At 43.3% G+C, this 9,797-nt stretch overlaps 1 non-coding gene across 1 annotated transcript; it reads right to left on the bottom strand.

Moving 5' to 3' along the window:
• Positions 1-9,122: 9,122 nt before the first annotated feature.
• On the bottom strand, positions 9,123-9,256 carry LOC116592075. The gene has a single exon (XR_004286289.1). It is a non-coding gene; the product is annotated as a U4 spliceosomal RNA (small nuclear RNA).
• Positions 9,257-9,797: the final 541 nt, after the last annotated feature.

The raw sequence follows: 9,797 nt of genomic DNA, 5'->3' as shown, positions 1-9,797 counted from the left end.
TAAATGGACTGTAAGTCTAGCTTGTGCTTCATAAGAACCAGCAGGGATGAATCTACAGAGCTTCTCGACAATAACCTCACCAAACCAGACAGGCTGAAGTGGCCATCCCCTTGTTGTAGAAGCCACTATAATACCTAAACAGTCAGTGTTCAGAGTTGTGATTTTGGAATTATCTTAAAAGGTCTTTACTTACCCACATGAAGTGTTACTAATAAACTTACAAAATACTTGGAAATTCTTAGAGATTACATTCTGGAGTTAAATAAAAGAAGTTTTCTCCCTCAAAAAAAAAAAAATTACACCTCTGCTCAATGGCATCATTATACAAGTGACTAAGAAATAAAGAAGTCAAAATTTTATTTGCTGGCACAGAAAGAAACAACAGTCCACTGTAAGTGAGAAAAGTAAGTTACAGAGCTATATGTATGTGAAAACATGCATGTACGTATACACACACACACACACAAACACAGTTATATATACTTTTTTCACACATACATTTGTTAGTATATGCACAAAAATTATCTGGAAGCTTATACAACTGTTAATGGTGCTATATCTGGAAGATTCTGGACTATGGGAATTTGAATATACATTATTCTTGAAATAACATTAAAGAATATTTTTAAACTCTTCAATCCTTTCAGAAATACATTATAATTATCAGATTTGAATCATCTTTACAACTTTCCTAGTCGTGAGTAGGTATAAGCATAAACAAATAACAAATAAACAAATAAAACCTTAGATAGTATATCATATTAAGAACAGGAATTCTATATTTGTTGACTCATCCCCAAACAGAGGTTACTGTGAAAGTGTCTTTTCAGTACTCAGCGTTGGGAAATGTGTTCTTAAACAGAACAGTGCAAAAATAGTCTTTGAGCTAAACATAATTGGTTTCCAGAAACTGGTTTGGAACTCAAAAGTGATACAGATAATCCCTTCCAAACCAAGAAGTGATCATTTCTTTTCTTTCTTTCTTTCTTTTCAGCTCTCAAAAGGCAAATAAACAATGAAGGAAAAAGTAAATCAACTCAGACATACATATACTTGCTCATATATTAAATCTCCCCTAAAAACAGAGCATTCTTGCTTGACATTTAATTATTTAGAAATTCCAAATCAAAATCTTCCTAAATCAGACAAAGATTTAGGACTTAGGGGATTGGGAAAGTTATCAGAGTAAAATGGAGTAGAAATTTCTTTTTTCTGTATCTTTAATTTAGGGATAGGGTAGAAATCAGAGCAAAAGGTCAGGGTCTAGGGATGCTTGGGGGGCTCAGTTGGTTAGGCAGCTGCCTTCGGCTCAGGTCATGATCCCAGCGTCCTGGGATCGAGTCCCACATCGGGCTCCTTGCTCGGCAGGGAGCCTGCTTCTCCCTCTGCCTCTGCCTGCCATTCTGCCTGCCTGTGCTTGCTCTCTCCCTTTCTCTCTGATAAATAAATTAAAAAACTTAAAAAAAAAAAAAAAAAGGTCAGGGTCTAGTTAGAAATGCCATTTGTAGGACAGGTGCTCCAGAATGGAGCATTCTGGATCAAGCCAGGGGTGGTGTTATCCAAATTGGTTGGAATGTGAATGGCCAGAATTGAGATCTAGAATCTCTGTGTATAGATACCAAACACAAACCTGGTAAGGAAAGAAGACCAATGATAATGACCTGCCATTTTTTTCAATGATTGCCATGCTAGACCCTTTGTATGTCATCTTACTTATAGACCACAATCTCCTTGGAAACAAGACACCATACCTTCTTCAGATGACAACATAGACTTAGAACTGTTACATGGCGTGCCCAGAGCCACAATGCTAGTAGGTGCCAGAGTCAAAATTCAAGCCCAGGTCCTGCTTACCACAAAGTTTATGATCTTTCTAGCACGTCAACTTGTAGAAACCTAAAGGATTCAACAGAAATGTATGAATAGGAATAGGAAAGTTGGGTACCATGAGACTCAAGAGAGGTGAGCCAAAGTGCCAGGTCAATCACATCCACCTGTTCTGGACTTCCCTTACCAACAGTGGCTATTCTGGATATGTCCCCTTTATATAATATCAGGTGCATGCAGCAAGGTGGGTGTGATGCCTTCACTGATGGCATTTTGAAAGCAGCCAGATCAGCCCTACCAGGTGTCCCTAATGTAAAGAGTAGAGAGAAGTAGAAGAAAGAGTGTGCCAGAGTCAGTGAAAGACTAAATAAGAATTAGCTTCAGGCTCTGTCTGGTTGCGTGTGAGGGTCCTTTTCCTAGGAGAATCACTCAGAACAATGTGATGAGAATCTATAGAACCTGACCAAGCAGGAAAACCAAGTGAAAAGTGCGTTTCAAGAAGGAAATCATGGGGCATCTTGGTGGCTCAGCCTGTTAAGCATCTGACTTCCACTCAGGTCATGATCTCAGGGTCCTGGGATTGAGCCCTGAGACTGGGCTTCCTACTCAGGAGGGAGTCTCCTTGTTCCTCTGCCCCCTGCCCCCTCAACTCGTGCTGGCTCTCTCACTCAAATAAATAAATAGAAATTTTTAAAAAATTCTTTTTTAAAAAAGGAAGAAGAAGATCATTAGTCTATTAATTGGGAAAGATTAGCTTGAGAGCACTGTGATCAAGCCTGGGGTTGGCCATGAGGACAACATAGATGACCTTTGACAGGGCAGATCAGAGCCTTTGTGGGTACAAATTAAGTTACAGTGATCTGAGGCAGGAGTAGAAAGTCCTGAAATAAGTGCTGGACTTTGTCAAGCATGGTGACCAGAAGTAGACGGCGAGCAAGTCAGAAGCCTGGGATTGGTCTTGCATTAGAGAAAATGCAAAGGGAGTTATAAATGAGGGAGAAGGTGGGAGGAGCTTCAGACATGCAAGCCAGAGGAGTGCATTGATTGATGGAGCGTGGTCCCAGGAGAGAGCAGAGGGATGGGTTTCCACACATTTCAAAAATCTTTCCTTAAAGGGGAGAGAGAAGAAAAGTAAGACTGATGATAAAGCAGACACTTAAAGGGAGCTCTAGACATTTCTTATTGGTGGTTAATGGATTGTGTAAAGGATAGCCTTAATTCAGCAAGAAAAAGGCAGGCACTAGTGGACATGAGTTCAAGTTGCTAGTTTTGCCTCCTATTAGCTCTGTGACCTTGGGCAAAATTTTTGAGCTTTGCTTTGCTTGCCTTTAAATCGGGATGATTGTCCATGTCCTGCCCCTTATAGTGTGCAGGAGCCAGCTTGCATCGACTGTCCCAAACCAACTGTTAAGTCCTGAGAAATTCAGAGTAGTTAAGTCATTGGTGGTTTAAAATTGGCTGTCATGGCGGCTTTTACACCACAGGAATAGGCAAAATGTTGTAAAGCAGGGCTTTCCTCTCCCTTTCCAGGCTTTGCCGCCGCAATACCACCACCTGCTTCTCTCACGAGGTCTAGTCAGGCTGAAATGACAGACTGGTCGTGAACACCCTCTGCAAATACCCGAGCCCTATATAACGTAAAGGGCTTTTATCATTAATATGAACAAGCATGGCAGCATGACTTTTCATATATTAATTAGAATTTTATTTTCTGTCTCCCTCCTCCACCCACCTACCCACCCACCATTCCCAGCAGACAGACTTAAGTACTTCCTTGTCTTGGCAAACTTTCCTAGAGCAGGAAGGGAAAGTGCTTGAGAGCAATGCTCTTCCAGTCTTATTAAAGGACTATACTTGCCAAAAGAGATCATATTGAGTAGGGAGGAAAATGGGAACATCACAAGGCTTTAAGGGGAGATTCAGAAGGGATTCCTAATGGACCAGGAAGGGGAGCGGGCTGTGGATTCTAAAGAAAGAAGGGGCCTAGGCCTGGCTGCCCAATAGCCCCTTGGGAGGCACAAGCCCTCAGGAAATGACTGTGGAGTGGATCTACAAAACCCACTGGGGTGTGTGTGTGTGACTTAGACTCCCCTAAATATCCAGCCGCACAAGACCCCAGTCAACCACACGTGGTTCCCTGCCAGGAAATCCTGCCAGGAGGGGGATAGCAGTATTCTTATGTGGAGTAGTCCACGTAGCCATCTATGGGTCATCACGACTCTTCTTGGTTTCCCAGGTTTCCAGAGCAAGAAAATGAGACCACATGCGGTGCCTGTGGGGATCCTCCCTGACAATATCTCTCGTAATAACTCCAGAGGCAGAGCTGCCAGGGTCCCCTCCAGGGACCTGACCAGTTTCAAGAGTCTCTGCTCTGTTAAGCCCAAAACTATGGTTTCCTCCCAGGTATCCATTTCCCCCAGTCTAGCTATCATTTTTGCCAAAGATATTCTACCTAGTAATAACATAGCTGACACGGTGCTTTTGTCAGGCTTCCAAGGGAAACAGAAAGTAAAATTCTCAAGTAGAAAGGGAAAGTTTTTTTTAAAACACTTTATCTACAATGGGCCCAAGAAGGCCCTCGCACACAGGGATTCCTGGCCTCACCAAAGATGCCCACATCCCAAGCATGGCCCAGGAGTAGCAGACATAAAGGGTATCCTGTTGGCTATCAAACAGGTCTTGTCTCCCAACCCCTGACTAGTCTGCTGACTACTAAGGCAAACCCTACAAAAAGTATAGCAAAAAAAAAAAAAAAAAAAAAATCCCCTTCACCTCTCTATATAGCTCAGGTTACAAGTGCAGTAAGAATTTATGCATATCACCCTTGAGAATGAACCAGTTAACATTTTGCAGAGCAGGCCAAAGATGAAAGATATACTAATAACAGTCCCAGGCATGTACTGAGGGCTACTCCCTCCTCTGGGCACTTAGGAATCATAAACCACTGTTTGCAAAGTATTATCTGTCCACTTCCAGTGCAAACAATCTCCATGTTCTAAGGGAGCTCTAATCCCAAACTATCTTGTCAATGAAAACATGGCTTTTCAAGACATAGCATTATGCTGCATTGTCCTTCTAAAGGATTAATGAGGCTCTCTGAGTCTGAAATAACTGAATGCGGGGACCACTTTTCATAAGTATTGAGTGAAGGATTTTTTTCTTCTTAGAAAAAAGTATTTTAATTGTAGAAGCAATACAATAGTGTAGACTCAATGCAAAGAAAAATTCAAATAGTACATTTCAAGTAAAAATTTTCCTGGCCCCCTGCTCACCTAACTTCCCTCCTTGGAGGTGACCAGGATATCAATCCGTGGTGCCTCCTTCCTTCCCTTTCACTCAACATTAATCATGGTTTGAAGTACTTCTTTTGGCTCTCAGTAAAATCATTGCAGTGTATGTTTTAGTCAGTTTGGGAAACTGTAACACAAGGCCACAGACCAGATGGCTTAAACAACAGAAATACAGTTCTCACAGTTCTGGAGGTTGGAAGTTCAAGATGAGGGAGCTACCAAGGTTGGGTTGGGTGAGGGCCCTCTTCCAGGTAATGTCCTCACATGGCCTTCCATGGAGGGAGCGCAGAGAGAGAGAGCATGAGAGAGAAGCCCTCTGCACCTCCTCTTTCTATAAGGGGTCTAACCCCATCATGAGGGTCCCACTCTCATGGCCTAATCTAACCCTAATTACCTCCCCCCAAATCCTACCTTTTCCTAAACCGTCCTCTTGGGGATGAGTATTTTAACATACGAATTTTGGGGGGGACTCACACATGCAGTCCAAAATGATGTGTACTCTATATTTCCTTAGAAGCCATTAGATACCTGGAGAACCCTCTGGAAATTTTATCAGCCCCCTTCTGCCGTATGAGGACCCAGGAGAAGTCCGCGACCAGGAGAGGGCCTTCTGTTGTCCGTGCAGGCACCCTGATCTTGGGCTTCCAGCCTCCAGAACTAGAAGAGATAAATTTCTGCTGTTTGCCAAAAAGGAAGGAAGGAAGGAAGGAAGGCAGGAAGGAAGGCAGGCAGGCAAGCTATCATCAAGAACTGTTAATAGCTTCAAAATTAGCTACACACCTTCGAGGAACCCAGAACTTGTTACTTTCCCCTTAACAAGAGATGGCTATGGTATAGGCAAGGAACATGGTCCAGTAGCTTTGCTCTATAAACATTCTCAGCATCCCTGAGCAGTTCCAGCAACCCTAGGAACCTCCTGTGACAAGTCTGGAGAGAGCTGGCATTTCCAAGCTGTGCCATTCAAGCTCCAGAGTGTGGAGAATAACTATTCAGCTGAGTAGAGACTGCCCCACATGCGCCTCCGATGGGATAGCCCCCCCCCCCACCCCATCCCACTCCAGAGTTTCCATTACCCACCAGTCTTTGATCTGGTAAACAAATCTGATCCCAGTCAGGAGGCAGAGGTTGCTCTTCTCTCACTCTCCTCTCTGTGCTTAGGAGAAGTGAACAATTAACAAATAGAAAGTGTTCTCTGACAGTTCATTATTTCGTACCTGATTTGGGGAGACTGAAAAATGGCCCTTTCAAACAATCTTCTTTGGCCAATTTCCCTGCTTCCCTTCCCCCAGAACCTAAACCCTGGGATTTCCCCTCAGGGATTTTATAGAAACCAGCCCATCTGGAATATTCTGCTGACAGAAAGTCAGTAATTGATGCCAGCCGGAGAAAGCACAACTTCTGCAACTGCTTGCATTCCCGAAAAGTCTCGCCTCTCTTGCAGCACTCACCGCAGCCGGGCGTCGCCTCCTATGGCCCTGTGGCCTCAACGTCTCAACAAAATCTCCAGAATCTAGTGCCCCACAGATGTCTGTCAAACTTAATTAATTGCATTGAAGTCACTGGATCTCTCTGAATCCCACTTGCCAATGGAAGCAATCATAGGTACTTCACAGTGCGGTTGGAAAGATTGTTAACTGATCAGATTGCTTGACTCCACCCCCAACCCTCCCAATTCGCTGGGCTCCGGTTCCCTAAAAGATAAATGGAGTACACCGTTTTGCAGTGAAGCCTCCAAAAGGCTTTGTCTGTCCCGGATGGGGGCTAGTGAGTGGGCAACTTCATCTCTTGAGTTTCAGGCCCTTCATCTGTAAAGTTAAGAGAACAATGTCTACTTTAGAGGGTTATTGTGAAAGCGCCACGAGAAGACACGGAAAGCTCGTGGCACAGGCATCACCCATACTAAGCTTTCCATAACTGCTAACTAGTATTATTTCGTGCCTATATGTTGCAGACACATGATTAAAACTCAATAAATGTTCGGTGAGTGAATACATGAATGACTGAACATAGCTGTATCAGTTAGGAGTCCGTTAGCTGGCATGTGACAGAAACTCGACTGTATAGTGACTAAACCAGATAGATGGTTCTCCCTCTCGAGGCACGCAACACAGAGCTGAAACAGTTGCTCAAGGAAGTCACTGGGGACACAGGCCCTGACTTAGCATGGGGTCCTCATCCTCAGATTTGCCTGATGCAAATCTTGCATCCTGTGTTCCACTCAGGAAGAGGTAGGGAAGGGCGTCAGCTGCCCTGTCTGTAGAGTGGGAACGGGCTGCTTTCTTTCCACTGACCTGGTCTATAATTCACCGGCCAACTCCGGGTCAGATAAGCACTGCTCCTCTGAGATAACATGCCTTTTGTAGTGAGCTGGGTTTGTGTCCCAGAAATAAGCCATGTGGGTCTCAATTCCACTCCCACCTAGTGCTCAAAATGATAATTCTGAAGATATTTGGCAACATGAAGAAACATTCATAAAAATGTTAAGTGAAAAATGGGAGGCTATAACAGTTGGTGTACTCGTTGGCAGGCAAAGTTTTCCCTAAAATGTACAAGTGAATAAAAAGAAGCCACAGATAACACTTGCAGATGAGTCCATTTGACGATAAAACAAGGGGCGCCTGGGTGGCTCAGTGGGTTAAAGCCTTTGCCTTCGGCTCAGGTCATGATCCCAGGGTCCGGGGCAGGGAGCCTGCTTCCTCCCCTCTCACTCTCTGCCTGCCTCTCTGCCTACTTGTGATCTCTCTCTCTGTCAAATAAATAAAATCTTTTTTTTAAAAAAAGATGATAAAACAAAAAAACTGGTTGGAATAAGGTAATGGAGACTTTCACTGTTAGTGCCACAGACTTCTTTTTTTTTTACTTTTTATAGCATGTATATATTCATATGTTACTTAACTAATAAAACTGATCTAAATTATTATACCTATGAAATAATATAATTATATAAAATTATGTATGCACAGAATAAAGCTTGGAAAAGATTCTTAAAAAATAAAAACAGTCTGGGTGCCTGGGTGGTTCAGCGGATTAAAGACTCTGCCTTCGGCTCAGGTCATGATCCCAGGGTCCTGGGATCAAGCCCGCATCGGGCTCTCTGCTCCGCAGGGAGCCTGCTTCCTCTTCTCTCTCTGCCTGCCTCTCTGCCTATTGTGATCTCTGTCTGTCAAATAAATAAATAAAATCTTTAAAAAAAATTTAAAAAATAGTAGATGTTTCAGGCTGGTAAAATTATAGAAAAATTCCTTATTTGTGTTATTATTATTAGGCTCCATATGCGATAAATATTATTTCTTCCCACAACTTGTTCACATGCGGCACAGGTAGATTTCTATAAAACCCGGGGGGAGGGGCACTTTTTAAAAGGTAACTATGGTTTTTGCTGGTGAAGAGATTAGACCAGGGCAAAGCCTCAGTTGGGACCAGCTTGTCAGGGATTAGCTGGAATAGTGAAATGAAATTATTTTAGCTAAACTTGGCGATAAAATCTCGCTCCAGGGACGCCTGGGTGGCTCAGTGGGTTAAGTCGCTGCCTTCGGCTCAGGTCATGATCTCAGAGTCCTGGGATCGAGCCCCACATCGGGCTCTCTGCTCAGCAGGGAGCCTGCTTCCTCCTCTCTCTCTGCCTGCCTCTCTGCCTGCTTGTGATCTCTGTCTGTCAAATAAATAAATAAAATCTTTAAAAAAAAAAAAAAAAAAAGCTCGCTCCAATCTTTTTAGTTTGTTGTTTGTTTTTTTTCCCCCTTTCACTACCAGCACCAAGTATCAAACACAAAGGACAAGAACTAGGATGAGCAGTACTTTCTCTCTCCCTGAGATCCCGACATATGCAGCTCGGGGTTTCTGTGCTCAAACAGCATAACTAAGCTGATTGCTGCTTGACAGGTGAGAGGCTGGCCTCGGGACAGAGCCTCCCAGACCAGCTACTTAGCACTGCCCTGCAACACCCCCACATGATTGCCAAATGGATGGACATTACCTGGATCATTTTTCTTGACTCCCATGTAAGCCACTCAAAGCAGCTCAAAATGCAGCAGTTGTTATGTGAAGATTCCAAGTTGGGCATAGATATGATGATCAATTAGCAATAATCGCGCCTCGGATAAACCTCATTGGCTACGATACTGCCACTGCGCAAAGCTAGATATGATGATCAAGAGGTCCCTGCTGGAATATTCGTAATTAGGAACCACTTATGGATTCATCAGGTGCCAAGCACTGGGCTATCCACTTTACATGCATGATCTCAACTCATCCTGGGACCCTGCAAGATAGATATTACACTCACACACACTCCAATTTTACAGAAAGTCTAAATGATTTACTCGTTCAAGACCATATAGCTCATCAAATGAGAAAGCTGAAATTCAAACCGACCAATTTCGATGATTTCCAAAATCCATACTTTCAACCTGTGTCCAACATTATTTACATGCATTTCAATTTGGAACAGAAAAATCATGCAGATTAAGAGAGCATTTCTTTGGTGTTGGGAAAAGAACCAAAAGTTCTCTGAACGCTCTCAATGCTGCAAACAGATTCCATGGAAAAGTAACCAGGCTTAATTCTACCCAAGTGTGCACAACACGGCCTTTACACAGTTGGGTGTGCTTCCCTGCAGGAAATACATCACCTGAGCCACAGTAGCCTGTAATGTATGGCTTTAATATATTACCAAGGGAA

The sequence above is a fragment of the Mustela erminea genome, chromosome 5, assembly GCF_009829155.1.
Source record: "Mustela erminea isolate mMusErm1 chromosome 5, mMusErm1.Pri, whole genome shotgun sequence".
Lineage (NCBI taxonomy): Eukaryota > Metazoa > Chordata > Mammalia > Carnivora > Mustelidae > Mustela > Mustela erminea.
This window is presented reverse-complemented; position numbering and strand designations above follow the sequence as displayed.